The sequence below is a fragment of the Oreochromis niloticus genome, linkage group LG15 (assembly GCF_001858045.2).
Source record: "Oreochromis niloticus isolate F11D_XX linkage group LG15, O_niloticus_UMD_NMBU, whole genome shotgun sequence".
NCBI lineage: Eukaryota > Metazoa > Chordata > Actinopteri > Cichliformes > Cichlidae > Oreochromis > Oreochromis niloticus.
The window spans coordinates 13,479,466-13,500,165 of NC_031980.2; positions in this window are offsets into that span (position 1 = coordinate 13,479,466).

Below are 20,700 nucleotides of genomic sequence, written 5' to 3' on the forward strand. Positions count from 1 at the left end.
CATGTGACTGTGTTTCCCTGTTTAGTTATCTCTTCTCACTTCCCACTTAATTGTGATAGTTAGTTGTCCCTTGAGTCTTGCTCTTGGTCTTACTTCCCTTTTCTCATCCGCCGTGATTTAGTTCAGCTGTGTCTTGCTTTCCCCTTTTGTCTCCACCTCCCTGCTTGCCCTTCTGTGTGGGTACAGATAAATAGTGCTGTCCTCCCATTAGTCGTTTGTCAGAGCTTTTGTTTGCATGCACTCAGTGTTTCCCGATTTTTTGTGGTCCTTTAACTTTGTATGTAGTTTACTTTTCCCTTTCGGACTTTGTTTCACATTTCTCCCTTGCCCTTTATGTTTTTCTCTCTGGACATTTTTTAACAGCCAAAATAAACTCCTCACTTTTTGTTACAGCTCGCCTGTTTCCCTTTTTTGCATTTTGGGTCAAAAACTCCATTATTGACAGACCATGACAGTATTGTGCATTTACATATGACTTCAATAGTTTTAAAGGTCGCCCAACTGATATAATCAATAAAATAGTACGCTGATGATGTAATAGCTCATACGGCTTACAATCTATCACACATTTTTCTTTGAGGAGTACAGAAAAAAGTCTCATTCACCACCAAATTAAAGTGTTTAAATTCAGGAGCATGGATAAAGACTGAGTACTAACCACAGCCATCTCAATTATCTTACTGGTATTAGCATAATGGCAAAAGGAAGACCTCATCCATATCACCCCAATAGTACCACTTTGTCCATGATCAAGACCAGCAAAATCATGATCATCACCATCTAGCAGGCGGTAGGGCTGGACTCTTTGTAAGAGTTAAAGAGAGAGAATGATGTGAGAGGGACAGCAGGTCGGGTGTCTTTCAATTCTAAGTTTCCATTTTAGTACATAACAAAAGATGCTGTCTAAGCATCTTTAGAACCAGAAGATTAAACTGCGGCTCCATGATATGCCACCAAAGCATTTCTTGATGTTATCCGATTTACCATTTTATTATCTGCTGGATTGCTTAGCATTATTTTATTGGCTTGTAGCTTCCATCTAGAATTATCATTGAAAAGAAGAGACTCATCAAAAATATGTCAACAGGACAGGAATAGCAGATATAGGATTGTGAATGTTGAAAAGCATCCTTCAGGTTTTTCACTCATAAATACAGAATGTTATGCTGATCATGTTGGTAAACCGGATTTCTGGCGTGTCATTGCTAATCAAGACCCAGTGCCATGGTACTAGCTTTTGACCAGACCTAACCTAGTTTAAGACATAATTATGCTGTAATCCAAATTACGTATAGATGGCAGAAAGGAGCACACAAACACTCATTTTTTAAACATAATAATCCAAACTGGCATATTCAGGAGTAGCGCAAAACAACAGATATGACCTTGACCTCAAGCATAGTTTATTTAAAGACCATTTGGGTGATCATTGTGTGCAAGTTTTAATAAAAGTTGACCACTAATCTGGGAGAAGTGGGGATTCCTGTGAATTGTGGATGGATGGATGGACAACAGATGACGTCCTTCAGGCAGATGAGCTAAAATGTATTTTGAAAAAAGTGCTACTTTGGCTCTGATGCGCCTGCATCTCTGTGTTTGTTGTGGCTGATCTAGTCTAAAGCAACAGAAGTCTATCTGGCTCTGAATTATGAGAGCACATACATGTTCATCATTAGCAAGATATAGATATAGCTTAGTTTTAAATGACAACTTCCCTGCTGTATTGGCCCTGAAAATAGCATCACATCCAGAAAAGGCGTGATTAAATTGCCAATACTGGTGACAGACTTGGCCCTCCATGACCAGCTAGATACCCTCCTTTTCTTTCAGATTGCATGCTTTTACTTTAACTGCTCATTTGAAAAAGAAATGCTCTTACTTTCCCACATGCAAGGCTGAGAGAGAGTGGTTCTCCTCAGGGGTCAACCCCACATGTCCCAGCTACACAGCAGGTTCCTGGTTGAAATAAGGTTGTGTCCGTGTGAGGCAGGCTCATGCAGTCTACCAATGAGGAGCACAGATAGATCTACAGGCTCGTCTGGTTGGAATTCATCCCAACTGGATCCTTTTTTTCTTGCCTTGAGTTTCCACTTTTTGCTAAGTGGCGGGTGTTTTTATTTCAGCTCATAAAATAGTCCATCAAACTTACACATTAGATTTCCTATTGCCGCACTGTCGCACGGACTGCCATTGTTTGGAAATTAGTTCCCTTTCCATGCGATAACAAACTTCTTTCATTGAAAATAAACACTTGGACTGCACTTTTGTAACACTGAGTGTAAGCCAAAAAGGCCTCTCTGCTCACATCATAGCATATGGGATTCAAACCAAAAGCTGGAAGACAGATGAGTGAGCTACCTGAAGTGAGCGAATGGGGGAGCTGCAAGGAGTTTCTAGTCCCCCAGCAGAGGGGTGATAAGGGGATGAGTTTTTCCTCTGCCAGTGGGTGTTGCGATAGCAGAGGTCTTCTGGTTTGGCCAGCCTCGATAAGCCCTGTCTTGCCATCCTGTGGGGCTTATCAACTGCAGCAGCGAGCCTCAACAGTTAGTCCCACAGCCAGAAAATGTTTACAGCTTTGGCGTCAGTTTGTCTTCCTGAAATGCAGATTGTGTAATACAGAAATAATTACATGTTTGTTAAAGCATGTTTGTTGTTGAGTTTATTCATATCTATAATTATCTATGGTGGATTTTGCTGCAAAAGATAAATTCATTCTCTATAGTCATTTTATCTAAACTCGCGCGGGCTGAGTTAAAATCAGACAACTTATGCTAACACAGCTAAAATAGCTTGCTACATCTGCTCCAACAGACAGCTTTGCTGCATGTGTAGTAAACAAGAAAGGCTACATCTCCCTTGTTATTTCTTTTAATAAACCAGTGATGGGAGGGGAATAAGTTGGCGGAAGCTCAGAAGAGACATTTTAATAGGCAGGAAGACACATACATCAGTCTGTCCAGACTGAAGACAGTTCATTTAGTCTGAGCCGTTATCTCGCCACATCAAACACGGTCCCTTTGGATTAGAAACAGGATGCCTAAAAAAGAACCGAGTGCATCTGAACCTGACAAAAGATCTCGAGATTCAGTGCAACAAATTAGTATTGCATTCGTCCAACTTACTTGAAAACTAAGATTAAACAATACACACGCAAAAAATGTATACTTTTCCCTCACAGACATGAAGCAATAATTTTATTAAAATGAAAATGAAATATTTAAAATTAAAGGTTTATTCATTTCAATATTTAATCAATAAGGAAAATGTGTTTGCTATAAACTGAACATTTGCCAATCAAGGAAATTTCATTTGACCAATTCAACATTTTTCTCTGTACTTGTGTAGCAAAATGACATAGAAAATTTACACAATATGATCTTTGAGTGCATGCAGAGAGAAAGTAACATCCAAAAGTTCAACGCTTTACTGCATGTCTGTCATTACTGTCGAAACCATGAAGTGATTATTGTTTATGTTCATTATTCATGTTGCTTAAAAAGACAAAAATATATGAAATTAAACATCTCCAGTAAATGAAAAGTTTTCATGTCAAGAATGGGACATTTAAAGTATACTTTAGTATTATGCATCACTTCTAGCAGTATTAGTAGCATTAAAAATGCATTCATTAACTGAACTTCTGGGCCAGGCATCTTTGTCTGAGCTGTGATGTCAGATGCTTGTCTGAGGGAACTCAGTGCAGACTCTAATCCAAGTCACTCCTCTTCATTCACGTAGCATCAGTATTTTTCTGTACTTATATTCACATCTTTTTTTTGAAGAGCAGCTTTGTGTTGAGAACTATTTTCCATCCATGACCTTTTCAGCAAAGGCCTCAAACGCACAGCACACCACGCTCAAGTATTACCTGTAGGAAGTGAGCTCCTGCTACACGAATAGTTAGGAAGGCCTCTAATGAAAGCAGAGCACTCGAGTTGTGCCGCTTCCTTCCTTTCATTGAGTGCCATTAGATGCGGCACAACAAAGCTTGCTGACCTTGCCTCTTAAGCTTTCAACACAGAAAACAAGAGGAGATCTGAAGCAAAGCTCCCTGAGAACGGCTCTCCTCTGTCACATGCCAGCTCACTGACAGATCACTTTTATCGATAAAAACTTGAAAGAAGGAGCGCTATACATGGTAAAAACTGTATTTCTAATCTGTATGCAGTAGCGGGTGCTGCACTAACTTCCCTTTATTGTCCTGAAAGGTTCAAAAACTGTTGTTTTATGATGAGTGCAAAAACTGAGCTCCACCCTATTAAATATAACAGGCCTGGTTCATTTGATAAATTAGCAGGCGGGTGGTGTTCTTTCTCACTGATAGCTATACTCGCGCCAATGAGTACATTAGATGTACATTAAGCAAACACTTGGAGAGGAGATCCAAACAAGCTGCAGAGGAAATGGTTAAACATGGGTGTATCCCAAACAGAATACAGGGTAAAACACGCAAAGCTGCAAAAATAAAATCAAGAGTGAGAAAAATACACAACATACCGATGATGTGGTCATAGCATTTTAAACAAAATGTGTTTATAGTTGTAGAATAAAAACGTAAAACTCTCCAATGAGGCACCTTCATTGAGGCATTATAAAATATTAATTTTGTGTTCATTATTTTAACAGTTTAAATTCAATATTAAGAGCAACACATGTGCCTGCACATCTTTTCAGGGTTTGGTGTGTTTATAATATTTTTAAATGTTCTGTTTTTCTGTTTCTTTTTCTTAACATTTCCTTCATCTGGTGCTGATTATGTTAGAAAGGTTAGAGCAGAGCGGGGAATTTGCAGGAAGTAGTAGAACACAATATGTACACGCATGCATACAAACATATGGTACAATGTGGAGTCTAGACACTGATGGTGGTGAAGATGAAACCTGAGGCTTGGATGGAGCTCTGACTGACTCAGGTGAGGTGGAGGTGGGGAGGAAGTGGGCTGCATGAATGAGAGTCTGAAAAGGAGAATGATGAGAACACAGATTTAAACCAAGCAGAGCGGAGGCTGATTGGCTCAAAGAAGGCAGGTGAGAAGATGATTGGACTAGAGCAGGCGTGTCGAACTCCAGGCATCGAGGACCGGTGTCCTGCAGGTTTTAGATATCACCCTGTTTCAACAGACCTGAATCACATGATTAGTTCATTATCAGGCCTCTGGGGAACTTCAGGACATGGTGAGGAGGTCATTTAGCCATTTAAGTCAGCTGTGTTGGATCAAGGACACATCTAAAACCTGCAGGACACCGGCCCTCGAGGCCTGGAGTTCGACACCTGTGGACTAGAGTAATGATGTCAGTATTGAGATTGAGAGTCAGGGTTCAATAAGGACATCTTCCTTATTTAACTTACGCATACAGTAAGCTTCATATTCAAAATTAAATATTAAAGCTTTGCATTTTACTCATTTGCCCTTTTACATACAGCATCTGCAACTACAGGGAGTGCAGAATTATTAGGCAAATGAGTATTTTGTCCACATCATCCTCTTCATGCATGTTGTCTTACTCCAAGCTGTATAGGCTCGAAAGCCTACTACCAATTAAGCATATTAGGTGATGTGCATCTCTGTAATGAGAAGGGGTGTGGTCTAATGACATCAACACCCTATATCAGGTGTGCATAATTATTAGGCAACTTCCTTTCCTTTGGCAAAATGGGTCAAAAGAAGGACTTGACAGGCTCAGAAAAGTCAAAAATAGTGAGATATCTTGCAGAGGGATGCAGCAGTCTTAAAATTGCAAAGCTTCTGAAGCGTGATCATCGAACAATCAAGCGTTTCATTCAAAATAGTCAACAGGGTCGCAAGAAGCGTGTGGAAAAACCAAGGCGCAAAATAACTGCCCATGAACTGAGAAAAGTCAAGCGTGCAGCTGCCAAGATGCCACTTGCCACCAGTTTGGCCATATTTCAGAGCTGCAACATCACTGGAGTGCCAAAAAGCACAAGGTGTGCAATACTCAGAGACATGGCCAAGGTAAGAAAGGCTGAAAGACGACCACCACTGAACAAGACACACAAGCTGAAACGTCAAGACTGGGCCAAGAAATATCTCAAGACTGATTTTTCTAAGGTTTTATGGACTGATGAAATGAGAATGAGTCTTGATGGGCCAGATGGATGGGCCCGTGGCTGGATTGGTAAAGGGCAGAGAGCTCCAGTCCGACTCAGACGCCAGCAAGGTGGAGGTGGAGTACTGGTTTGGGCTGGTATCATCAAAGATGAGCTTGTGGGGCCTTTTCGGGTTGAGGATGGAGTCAAGCTCAACTCCCAGTCCTACTGCCAGTTTCTGGAAGACACCTTCTTCAAGCAGTGGTACAGGAAGAAGTCTGCATCCTTCAAGAAAAACATGATTTTCATGCAGGACAATGCTCCATCACACGCGTCCAAGTACTCCACAGCGTGGCTGGCAAGAAAGGGTATAAAAGAAGAAAAACTAATGACATGGCCTCCTTGTTCACCTGATCTGAACCCCATTGAGAACCTGTGGTCCATCATCAAATGTGAGATTTACAAGGAGGGAAAACAGTACACCTCTCTGAACAGTGTCTGGGAGGCTGTGGTTGCTGCTGCACGCAATGTTGATGGTGAACAGATCAAAACACTGACAGAATCCATGGAGGGCAGGCTTTTGAGTGTCCTTGCAAAGAAAGGTGGCTATATTGGTCGCTGATTTGTTTTTGTTTTGTTTTTGAATGTCAGAAATGTATATTTGTGAATGTGGAGATGTTATATTGGTTTCATTGGTAAAAATAAATAATTGAAATGGGTATATATTTGTTTTTTGTTAAGTTGCCTAATAATTATGCACAGTAATAGTCACCTGCACACACAGATATCCCCCTGAAATAGCTAAAACTAAAAACAAACTAAAAACTACTTCCAAAAACATTCAGCTTTGATATTAATGAGGTTTTTAGGTTCATTGAGAACATGGTTGTTGTTCAATAATAAAATTATTCCTCAAAAATACAACTTGCCTAATAATTCTGCACTCCCTGTGTATATATATATATATATATATATATATATATATGTGTGTGTGTGTGTGCAGGTGAAAGTTAATGTCAATAAAACTAACCAAAAGACTAAAATGACTCTGTCACTCTGTCTTTGAATTTTCTGGAGTTCATTTTGAGCTGCAGATCAACATGTTAGGTTCTAAGGTAAGTGTATGTGTGAGTAAATTACAGCGTGTGTGTCTGCAGCAGTGAGCAGTGAGGTTCACACATGTATTTGGATCTCTATAAGCTATATCAGGCTGTGGACACATACATCTTATTTCTTAGTATGATCATCTGATTGCTCGTGTGAGTGTCTTTGTAGGATTTGTGGACTATAAAAAAAAAACATAAGACGGAATTTTCAGATCAAAATCAATTTTCTCTTTCAAAGTCACTGAAAAGCCATATGTTCATTTATCACAGTGTACCATGCCAAGAAGTGTTGCAGGACGTCACTTCAATCAGCTTCAAAGAAATCTTATTAAATGCTGTTATCAGATTTCTGTGCAAAAACTCAGAGTTCTCACAAACTCTGAGTCTGAAAAATGACTCAGCTTGGAAGTGAAAAAAAAACCCCTGTAGTTTCGCTATTTGAAGCACCACTCAAGTGTGACTCCTCCAAGAGCAGCTCAGTCTCCACAGACTGTAATGTTTAATGTCCAACTTTAGATTGGAAGTGCACATACTCGTGCAAAAAACGGTTTTGTTCTCTTTATATTATTTACAAGAATTTCCCAAATCTGAAATAAACTATGCCTTTTCTTATCTTACATTCTTCCTTCATACCAACTGTTATTTTTCTGTAACTCATTCTGAAGTTTTTAAGGCTTGCAGATATGTATTATTACAAGCAGGACTGTTTGAAATGAAATGCAGGTGTAGGTCTGCTAGGCGTCACCTCCACTAATTCAAATGAAATGAACCGTTGTGTTTGTGGTGACTGTGCCTTTTGGAGTATTGTGTTATCCAGTCATACTTTGGACTGCGGAGGCGTTATTTTTATTAACAAAACATATGAGAAGTCTTTGTTCTAGTTTTGGTGAGGGAAATTCCACTATTTTATTCTAGTGCTAAGTAGTGGTTGCTGAGTGGTGCTAAATAGTAGCACATATTGCTACTATATGGCTATTATTATAAAGCTAAAGTCATGATTTCAACACAGCACTTCACAAAACAGAGGATGGTCTGAGGGTGGCTGTGTGTCTTATACAGTCTATGGTTCTCACACCCTCTCTGTGGCACTTGTGCCTCACCAAACAGTTGCTGTGTAACATTACACATTTCCTGAAATATATTCCTGCATGAAATTATAGACAACTGATATTTGAGAACAGTGACAGAACCATTTACCTGTCCTGGTGTGTATTCATAATGCGAACACACAAATACTGCATGACAGCAACATTTTCTCCAGAGCACCAGTCTCACTGCAGAACTCTGGGTACTCCCCACCCACCCGGCTCTTGGCCTTAATAATAAATAAGCCTCACAGGTCTTTACATCTGCTTATCTCTGCTGCCACATAATCTGACACAGACGTTTGCCGGGCCTGACATTTACACAGAAGCCCGGGAGAACAGTGCTCTATCTCATCCTGTGAATCTGCTTGGTATTAGCTGGTGTCAGACAGATGCACTGCCCAAATCCATAAGCTTCGCTCAGGAATGGCTTGGTCGTGCATGGGGTCGATCACTCACGGTTCATTATTTCAATGAGCAGCAGACACATTCCTAGTACAGCAGGTATGTCATGTGAGAGTTTGAAAGGTCAAGTCTTCCTGGAAAGACTGACAACTGTCTTGAGTGTTTCCACTTGTAAATAATCTTTCTAACTGCAGAACAATGGACTTCAAATTGTTGGTAAATGGTCTTATAACCCTTTCCAGATCGATGAGCAGCAACAGTTCCTTATTATTGCCGATGTCCTTCCTCCTTCGCACAACACTAAACCTCAACTAAGCCTCACACACAGTTTGGTTCAACTCATGTTAAATTCTGCATTTTATTTAATTTTTAAATATAAAAAGTTAATTCAGGAACTACTACTTCAACATGCTCCAGGATCTCAGATGAGATTTTAAAATTTCAGGTTGCGTCTACGTTCCAGATTACAATATTGCAGAAGGTGATCTGGAGAAAGCTTGGAGCTAAACTAGAAAAAGAAGCAAAGTAGACAGAGTGTAGCAGTCGATTCAAACATGGTGAGCTTTTAATCACAAATCACAATCAACCAGTAGAAATTCCTCATATGTTTCGGATTATATTCTGTGGCTGTATCTCCCTGAAGGAGAAAATATATATGTATTTACTGTTACAGTCTAAATCTCAAAGGGAATATAAATGACGAGATGGAGAGAGATTCATAGCAGGTAATTATTTCTATAGTTGCATAATCAGAGCCCTCCCCTCACCGCTGAATACTCTACACTAAGAACTACTGCCAAATGTCATCATAAATTTCAGATTTATTGTTCTCTCATAACCAACTACAGCTTTTAAAAGAGCATGTATTTCACCACAGGCATGTGAAGCATTCTCATTGTCCTCTACAGATATATGATGACAATTTAAAGCACTGTTTAGTTATATTACTTAACATGAAAAACACAAAACACTGTTATCTCACTGCAGCAGTGGTCCTGGTTGTGTGTGGTGTTTCCATGCTCTCTCTGGGCACTCCATATTCCTCCCATAGTCCAAAACACCTGGGATAGGCTCTCTCCACCCCAGCCCCCCAGCAGTATCTCTCTCACTAGCAATCTCAATGCAGAGCAATTGAGATGAGATACTGCAATGAGTCACAATGCAAAATCTCCACACTCTGTGATCGAACTCCAAGATGACAACGTGGAGTGGAAACAATCAGAGACTTCTAAGAACATTTGGGAGTGGAGAGGATGGAGCGAGCTGCCTGCAGTCCTGATCTCTACCCCAATGAGGTCAGCTTGGACTATTCGTGCCAGACTGACCAGCGCAACCAGATTGGCTGACTTGCAACCAATGCTGGTTGAAGAATTGTATGCCATCCAACAGCTGGCGACCAGCAAAAGGATGAGGTGCCAGGTTGTTGTGGTGGTGTATGGTTCCTCAACATGCTGCTGAAGCCCCTGCTTGTTAAATGAATAAATTATTAAACTGCTAATGTGACTTGTTACTTTAGATTTCAATCCTCCAATTCAATAAACGACACCAAACAAGAGTCAAGAGCAGTATAAGCTGTGTGGCAATGGAAGAGAAGATTTGGGCAACCCCCATGCTCAACTCTGCTGCTCAGCCACAAATGCATTTTCCTTACAAATTTAGGAGGAAATAAACAAACTGTCCAGCAGTTTAAGATTTGGTGCCAAGGAGCACCGTTACAACAAAGAAATAATCGACTAAACACAAATTTCCTTACTTTTTTGATACATTTCTTAACTAGTCCCACGACAAATTGTTGCAAACTACCCTCAAACTTACTGAGCAGCTCACATGAAACTGTTTGTAGCATTGCATGTATTCAACCAATAAAATGTTAAAGTTTTAATGTTGCCCACTGGCTGAGAATAACTGGCTGTTACGATACCCACAACCACAGCCTCTTGGCTATCTTACACATAAATTATTATTGCACGCACACATGCCCACATAAATAGAACATTCTAAAAAAAAGCAAAGTATTTGCACATCGAGCAGTGAGTACAACTCAACCACGGCTTGTTAGATTTGGAATAAACTGTGACTGGCTTTCACTGCTTTGACACAAGGCGTGTGACACAAACTGTGATGAGTACGCAATGCCCTTAACATGCCTTGTGGACACATTTGGTATATATTTAACATATGTCCTAGAAGATTAATTAAAGGGAAACTTGTGTAACGTCCCTCTGTTTTCACTGGCTGCCAAACAATTCTGCAAACTGTAAATGTTTTCATTGACTCTGAGTTTTCATAATTAAGTCTCTGGTTACATCATAGGTCCTCTCAGCTGTGTAGTCTGTGGTGCTGCTTGCGTGACAAGTCCTTTTCTCTGTTTTCCTCTCTTTACTACATCTCTATCATGCTTTAAAAAAAGCCTCTTTACATCCTGTGCATTGAAAGCCCACTCCCCATGTTGTTTGGGCTGGGATGTTTTCTCATTTTGCTACCCCCCTCACTCACCCCTCTTCCATTCTTGCTATTTCTATGGGATGTCCTGGGTTGTGGCCCAATCATTTTAGTTTTTATTAAGATGTGGTGATAGTCTGGCAGGGTTGATTGCCCGCATGGAGACGCATGAGGAAAGGGTGCGGCAAAGGCCTGTAATTAGGCGTCATTTAAAGAAACCCGTGCTAGATAAAGCAATTACCACATCACTGCAGGGAGGCCGTAGGACATTGGGATGTACTGCAGAGGAAGCTCTGGCTATCAATGTCTTTCATCCAACAATAATATCGCAGCAATTCCTTTCAAGCTGGGCAGTTTATATATAAGGATAATCAGCGTGGAAGAATAGAACAGGGGTGATATTGAATGCCCTTTAACGCATCTCCACTTGCTGCTGTCTCTGCTGTGCATGCAATTAGCTTGACATTTAAAAAGCAAAAAGAAGAATGTGGCTTAGCACCGACTTTATGAGAACAAGCCTGGCTCCTGACATGTCACCCTTCTCTCCGTTTGAATGCATTTCTCATTGTTTTCTGCACCAGAAGAAATGTCAAACTTTAATAGAGTTTTACCATATATTTAATGCTTGCACTGGCCTATTATCAGATGCTGCTGGTGTTATCTTTGTAATTGAGGAAACTAGAAAGCAAAGCAAAGACTTATCTATGTATGTGAGCAAACAGAAGAAGTCCCACGGCACTGCAAAGCAACCCCCACCCCTCTGCTGGCTTTCTGCAGCTGGCCTGTTACACATACTCCCTCAGATAGACCACATACTGTGTGTAAACAGTACACATGGCTTGAAAAAAAAATTTGTGGAAATAATGAAGTCAAACCTACTATAGAGTACACCTGCTTTCTTCTGATCACTGATGAACTTGAAAAAGCAGAAAACTGCCGTTTCTCTCTATCGCATTTTGCACATGTGGTTTAGGTCCAACGGCATACATTCAGTATATTCGCTCGTCTGTCCGCACTCTCTTGGGACTGATGCCTGCTTTGCTTCCCATGGTAACATGATAAGCACACATGGCACCAAATCCTGCCCACACCTGTTAAACATTCAAACTGAGCGATGCAGCTATCATCATCTGCAGTTGTCTGTAAAGATTTTGAAGTACTGTACTTTAACTACTATGAAGAGGCCAGAACTGATTGACATCAAAGTATTTTTTCTTATCAAGCCCTTATCTGAAAAGCCATTTAGGCCTCCATGCTATAGTTTCTGTCTGACCTCACTTTGCTCCTGCGGGTTATAAATTCACCCTACACTACCGAGATGCTATGAGGGCCATAACTGCTCTTTACTTAAATAACATTAAGTGCCATCACAACATAAACATGATGAGAGTTTGTGATTGTCCTTGATTGCTAGCATCCAACATGGTGATTACCCGCCTGCATAGGCTTCCCTCCAAGTGGGCTTATCAGGGCGTACAACTGTTTCTCAGCCCTAGCCACAGGAAACAAGCGATGGGGTGCAGACAGGGGACTGTGGTGAAAGAGTAGTTTGAGATGGATAGAATGAGCATCCATCGCTATCTCCCTTAAATAATGTTAGAAATTATATGCTGAGACCAAGGACTGGAGGTAATGGTACAAAAGGACGGTGATGTTTGTCAAGATATTTCAGTACATTAATGTGTCAGAAAATTGTAGGCAGGATTAAGGATGGCCGTTTTTTTAACTACTTTGGTAGCTACAGCTATTGGCATTTCTCACATGACGTCAGGCGCACATTGCTCAAAACCTCCTAGTGATTGCTTTGGTTGCTAGCAGGCTGCCCGGGCTGCCTGTAAAGGGGAATTTGCAACATGAATGTGCAAATCTAGAGCAACTGTGTGACACTATCTATGTCAAAACCTTGTAGAATCTGTGCTATGAAGAATTAAGACAGCTCTTTTTTTTATACTTTATTTTTATTGAAAGTTTTATAATTTTGACAATTGAATTAAGACAGAGCACGGTGGCACGGTGGTTAGCACTGTTGCCGCACAGCAAGAAGGTCCTGAGTTCAATTCCACCATCAGGCCGGGGTCTTTCTGTGTGGAGTTTGCATGTTCTCCCCGTGTTTGCGTGGGTTCCCTCTGGGTACTCCGGCTTCCTCCCACCGTCCAAAGACATGCAGTTTGAGGGGATAGGTTAATTGGATAATCCAAATTGTCACTAGGTGTGAGTGAATGTGAGCGTGAATGGTTGTCTGTCCCTGTGTGTTGGCCCTGCGACAGACTGGCGACCTGTCCAGGGTGTACCCCGCCTCTCGCCCTATGACAGCTGGGATAGGCTCCAGCGCCCCCGCGACCCTGGAAAGGATAAGCGGAAGCGAATGGATGGAATTAAGACAACTCTGAAGGCAAAATCGGGTTCGACCTAGTATTAGCAAGGTACCTAATAAAGTGTCCAGTAAATGTAAGATTGGCGCTGACTATTAGTATCAGACCAGAATTTTGTTGTATCACTAAATATCTCTCATAATTTATTGAACTCAGAGTCTCTAGTTGGAAATCAAAACTTTTAAAAATCTGAATATTTAAAGAAAAAATATTATAAAAGCATAAAGACACTAACTAGATTCTAACAGCTGGTTCAAATGCTTTTTTAAACAAGTGAAATGATCTGATCTCCTAGGAAAGCGGTTATTTTAAAATGAACCGTAAGAAGGAGTACACAATATTTCTCTTTTTAGGTCTTTGAAATGAGAGAAGACCAGATCCTCTCTCCTCTCATCTGTAGCTTGAACAGACACCTACTGAGTGTCTGAAGTGGACCACTTCTTTGACCCACCCCATCACAGTACCTCCTGCTACTGTTGTCCCATTAAAAGGCTGTGGTTGCATATAGACCTAGTGACATACGTAGAGCAGGACTGCAACACTGAAACGCTTTTTGCTTTTAGAAACCGAGTTCTTTTAAAATAACTCTCTGCACAGGATTTTTAATACATTCCTGAATCTAAGGAATTTCTGTTTAATGTAAATTTCTGAGTATAGTGATAGCGACAGATTTGCAACAGATGCCAGCACATTTTTTATTTTTGCTGATTTATCACAATTAACTGTTGTATTATCACAAACAGATTGCATTTAATTTCCAACATGGCCCCATTCAATTACAAACCGATAGCAGACTTACTCTTGGCACACCAAAATCTCTTTAAAGACAGTAACAGTCATGTGAGCTTATAGATCTGGTCCTAGTCTTCAAAGCAACCATTTGATAATGTTGCTTAACTCTGAACACTGTCTTCTTCTCTAGATTTGCATTCTTATTTCGCTATTCATAATATGAACTAGAAATTTTAATCACCCAGTGTCCTTATCCTTGACAGATTACAGCTTTCATTTACCTGCTTCAGCTACAGACAAGCTGTTCTTTTTATTCAAATGTAATATTTTTACCTTCCAGTTTTTGGTATTCTGGGTTTTACAGGCAGAACTGACCTGCAGCGCTGCTCTTACCATGAAACAGATTAAAAACAGAAACACTACAACAAATGTTTCCCAGTGGATGCACTAGCTTCAAAAAAGACTTCAAAGTATCACAGCTGCCTCACAGAGAGTAAAGGTCAGCACTGACTTCAGAAATTCTCCTCGTTTTCTTCAGATGGATTACTACAGATACTGCACATGCAAATCTCTTTGGATATCAGGCACACTTGTGTGCAAAGCTGCATGTGAAGTTGCATACATGCAACATTCAACCATCAAAGATTGATTGCTTTGACTTATGAGGTGAAAAGACCTGGGTTTTGTCTGTCACACTAACAGTCTATGTTTCTAATCAGTCACATGCATATCTTTATATGGAGGAATCTTCTGTATGCAGGAATGTGGTGCTGTTCCCCTGACCGTCAAACAAAGTATGTAACTTTGCATGAAGTCTGTGTAAGGAGAGTAATCCTCATGATTACATAAAGGTCTTATCTTCACTGATGAGAAGTTCTTTTACAATAACAATGGATGGAGAGGTGATATTTGCATGGGAAAGCCCAATAAAAGCATCAGTTCAGAACAATTCATGCTTATTTATTTATATAGTGTCAGTTCACAATGACAATGAATAATAAATATAGGTTTATATTGCATTGTGTTATTATTTAACAGAAATTACCCCAAAAAGCAGAAGCAGTGAGTGAAAAACTAAGTGCATCTCATGACTCAACTTGTAGCTTGTTGAACAACCTTTAGCAGCAATAGCCTGGAGTAATCATTTCCTCTATGACTTTATCAGTCTCTCTCATCACTGTGGAGGAATTGTGGCCGACTCTTATTTACAACACTGTCCCTGTTCATTGAAGTGTCCAGGCATTAGTTTATGTACAGCTCCCTTAAGCTCCCACCACACCATTTCAATCAGAGTGAGGTCCAGGTTCATGATGGGGTCATTGCAACGCCTTGATTCGTTCCTTTTTTGGTTATTCTGTTGCAGGTTTGCAGCTGTGCTTCGGATCACTGTCCCACAGAGTGACCCAGTTTCAGCCAGGCTTTAGATGCCAGACAGATGGCCTCACATTTGACTCTAGGATACTTTATTATACGGAGGAGTTCAAGGTCGACTCAGTGACCACAGTAAATTTTGTTAAAAAAAATAACAACACTGTATAATGTGCTGTGATATGACATGATAAGGATTAATCCTTTTTTTCCTATTATGTCCTGAAATGTAAAACCAGAGAATTGAAAGGAGGCGCACTTTCTTTTAACCATGACTATAAGCATCAAGTGGCAGCATGTCAGACAGTAGAAGATAAAGATTTTTTATCAATGGGAAGATTTTTTTTTCTTGCTTTGAAAACTGTTCACTGCAAAAGTGATGTAAAACTACAATTTGCCTTGAGGTGGAGAGTTCATTCAAAGAGCTACTATATGGAATGTAACTATATGCATTATATATGAAATACTGCGCTTTAATTCCGTATTATACTCCCACAGTTGACTCAGTACATCAAAAGACTCATTTTCAAACAAAAGAAAAAGTACAAATGCGAGAATGAACATCCAAAGCTGAGTTTGACTTTTACATATTGGCTTTCCAAGAATGTCCTGAAACAGATTGGAGTAGTAATTAATCATCCAACTCCTTCCCGCTTTGATCCCTTACACTGAGTCGTGCTGCCATTATAGCAAAAAAAAAAAAAGCCTCCCGTCTCTGACACATGGATCAAACGAACAGAGTATCAGCTGGTTTGAAAGCAGAACAAGGAGCTCTGTGAAGTCATTTATGTTGCATAACAGTTCATGAGGATCCGAGACAAAAGGAGCCAATTTAGCCCTGATGTCTTGTTTATTTTCCAAAAATCTGCATTTTACGGCGGGGTTGTGGCTGAGGAAAGATAAATTGCTTAATGGCTTTCCTGGAATGCGAAGTTCACAGGAAGGCTAGATTAAAACTGATTTTGGCAGATACAAGAATGCTTTCCTTTGCTTTCAACTTTAATGTTCAAAGTTTATCAGTTTTTGTGAGCCTTAACAAGCCAACACATTCCTTTGGAGAAATAACAACAGCATTTGTTTGATGAAATCGCCAACATATTCCATATAAACCTGAGTGACATGCAAAGTGCAAAAGGCGTGATCTTGAACGCCTCACGGATTTGCTGATACAGATAAAATCTTATTGTGCTTTGACTACAAGTGCTTTTCATGCGGTTTTCACAACATGAACAGAGAGAAACAAACAACAGTCTATCTTTTATTTGGCTTCAGTTTCACAAGTATACGCAAACGGTGCATCAATCATGGAGCGCTTAAAGTCTAACAGAGGAGGTTATATGGATGGAAGAAGCATCAGATTCACCATTTTAGAGTTTCTCCTTCAAAGGTCAGCAACCGTTCATGGGTCATAATAAATTCCTATGTTCACAGTGATATAAATAAATTCACTACAAGTAAACAATTTAATTCAAAGACACTTGCTAGGGGCAGAGCTTTAAAGAAATAAATACATATGATGAAAAAGTCATTTAAAAAATGAATTCTTCCACATATTTAAGGTGTTTATTGTTTACTTGCAGCTCACACTTGAGCATCTCTGTGGCTTGCACCAAGTGTAAAATAATAGTAATAGTAAGACAAACAACTGCAGATGAAGACAGAAGTATTATCTAAATTTTAAAATTTCTTGTATAAGTATTTCTCATCCATCCATCCATCCATCCATCCATCCATCCATCCATCCATCCATCCATCCATCCATTCATTCTTCTGCTTACACAGTGATGGGTCGAGAAGCCAGCAGCCTAAGCAGAGAAGCCCAGACTTGCCTCTCCCCAGCCACCTCCTCCAGCTTATCCAGGGGAACACCAAGGCGTTCCCAGACTACGAGAGATACAATCTCCACAGCGTGTCTTGGGTATCCTCACCTCACCCATCCTAGTGAGATGCCCGAACCACCGGAACTTGCTCCTTTTGATGTGGAAGAGTAGCGGCTCTACTTTGAGCCCTTCTCTAACAACTGAAGTCCTCAACCTATCACTAAGGGAGAGGCCAGCCACCCTTTAAAGAAAGCTCATTTCTGTATTGTCACTCTTACCGTCACAAAGCTGGTGACCATAGGTGAGGGTAGGAAAGTAGATCAGCCAGTAAATCCACAGGTTTGCTTTTACGCTCAGCTCTCTCTTCACCACGATAAACCAGCACGGCATTTACATCACTGCAGACACACAAGTATTTCCTAAGTGGAGCAAACTTGTCTCTCTTTTTTTTTATTTTATGATTTATTTTGAGGCTATATAAAGTCTGATGACAGCCACTGTGAAATGAAATTATACAAATAAAACTGAATTGTGCTGAAAGTTCAGTTCTCCGTGCATTGTTATTTTAAAGCAAACTTCTTATCACTGTATGGATACTTAAGACCTGTATGGAGTCATGAGGCTTACTCTCCTACACATGCAAAGTTACATACTTTGTTTGATGGTCAGGGAACCAGCACCACATTCTTGCATCTAGAGGATTCCTCCGCATAAAGATATCCACGTGACTGATTAGAAACAGTTAGTGTGGCAGACAAAACCCAGGTCTTTTCTCCTGACAAGTCAAAGGTGTAAAGTAATCAGTTTTTTGTTGGGTGGATGTTGCATGCATGCAACATCACATGCAGCTTTGCACACAAATGAGCAAAAACTTATCCACCCATATCTTGTTTTTTAAAAGTCATTAAAGATCTTTGTGGTTGTTTCACTCTGGAAACAGCACACTTCAAAGAAATCATTAAAAGCCCCAAATTACCATAGCGTTCATACAGATGATCTCTGGATATAAACATCTTCTGTAGGCTAAGCTTTACAAATGTTCTGATGTAATTTTTCAAAAGAAAACAAATATTGTATTTTCTCAAGCTTATTTATTTAGATATACAGAGCAGATAAGCATAATATCACCATTACCCATAAGGCCTCAACCTTTGTCTAATCACTAGATCAAACACTGACATTAAGACTCCCGGGGATACTCGATGTGAAATGTGAGATTGAGAGAATGTAGTGTTATCAAACAGTCTTTACAAAAGTAAACAGTTCTCACGCTCTCTGAAAATGCCGACGGACTAGAGCCAAGTGAGAAAAAGCTAATCCTCTAAGTCTTAAAATGTTTTCAGATTGGAGTTTCATTTCTCCAGGGTCCAGAGAAATGGGAAAAATCTGTACATAAAATGAACACAGCTGAGTAGCTCATTTTTTTAATAACTAAAATCCAGAAAAATAATTCGGTTCGGTTCAATTTTATTTATATAGATTTTAAGTCACAACAGTAGTCGCCTCAAGGCGCTTTATATTGTAAGGTAAGAACCCTACAATAACAAAGAGAAAACCCCAACAATTAAATGACCCCCTCTGAGCATTCACTTCTCAACAGTGGGAAGGAAAAACTCCCTTTAAACAGGAAGAAACCTCCGACAGAACCAGGCTCAGGGAGGGGCCATTTGCTGCAACCGGTGGGGGGGGGGGGTGGGAGAAATAAGAAAAATAAATAAGATAAAAGAAAAAGAAAATAAGACAAGAAGAAGCTGGTCTGAGGGAGTACTTGTCACTGTTCTTTCTTTCACACACATACATTCTTCTTTCACATACATATACTTTCATTTTTATTCTCATATTTACACATATTTAACATGCATAATGCAATATTATGCTCTCTTATACATGTATTTTCATTCATGCAAATAACATATGTATGTAAGAAGAGAATGCATGCATGTCTGAAGAAAATATATGTATGCAAGAGAATAATGTATGTGTATGAAAGAGTACAGTGGAAACATAAGGAGTAGTGGAAATGGAAGGCAGGTTGCCTGTACTGCTGTGATTGGCTGAGAAGCACGAGCCGGTTACTTTCAGGTGTCTAACAGCATGGATGAGGGAGAAGAAACTTGAGTACTTCAGCAAGCTTTGCGATATCAGTCTTTTCGATATCAGACCCAGAAGCACTTTGCCAACTGAAACCACCGATCATGGAAAAGGTAAGAACAAAACAGGATGCTACTTAACTGTACATTTGCCAAATACAAAATATTAAATGTGCTTTGCTGATTTAGCAACACACTTTGGTACCCTTACAACATTTTAGCACTAGCTAATTCATTCAGATAAGCATCCACATTAAAAACAGTAAATACCATGATGTTTATTTAAATATTAGTGGCACTATTTGTACTTGTGACCCAGATGTAAGTTGATGCTTACTTTGATAGTATTTTATAGTAAACCATCTTTATTAATGTGGGTGGTGGTAGCTACATTAGCCTAAAGAAGAAGACTGAAGAAGTCACTTGGATGAGTGACGAAACATTCCTCCCACTGAAAATGCTACGTCCAGATGAACACAATCAACTTTTAGAGTATGTAAATATAAAAATTAAAATAAAACTATGTGAGAGTGCAAGTATATGTATGCGAAGAAGAATGCATGTGTGTGAAAGTGAAAGAAGGATTTTTGGCTTTTACGGCCCCTCATATTTTTCTCTGGTTTCATAAGCAGTCAGTAAAAAAAAATCAGCCATCCATTTAAGAACTGTGATATTTTCTCTGCTTCTCTGTTTCTTGCATCGTTAACGAATCTTGACGATCAAAACGGACGGAAAAGAATCCGTAGCTTCTCTTTGAATTTGTTCAATACATTCTAATACATTGTTTAAGTTATAATGTCATTTTCATTACTACTACTAATTTAACCACGATACTAGTAAAGAAAACAGGATGACTTTAAACAGCTTCATTGGTTGGTTCTTCTGGGTTAGGTCTGGGTATGTCAAATAAGTTTTCCAAATGTATTACATTTTCTGGTTTAAGATTGACTTCCTGCTTAAGGATGAACTTCCTGTGTTAGGAAATGCATACACATGAATGTCAGAATGCATGTATGCAAAAGGATAAATATTGGGATTGTATGTATATATGAGTAAAGGAGTACAAATATCTATGCATTGAAAAATAAAGGGTATTTATATGCACGAGTAGAAATGGCTGCACCTGTAAGGATAATAAATGTGTGTCAGCATAAAAATATGTAGCATTAATTAAAAATAGAATATGTGTGAAAGGAAAATTACTGTATGAGTGAATATACATGCATACACAT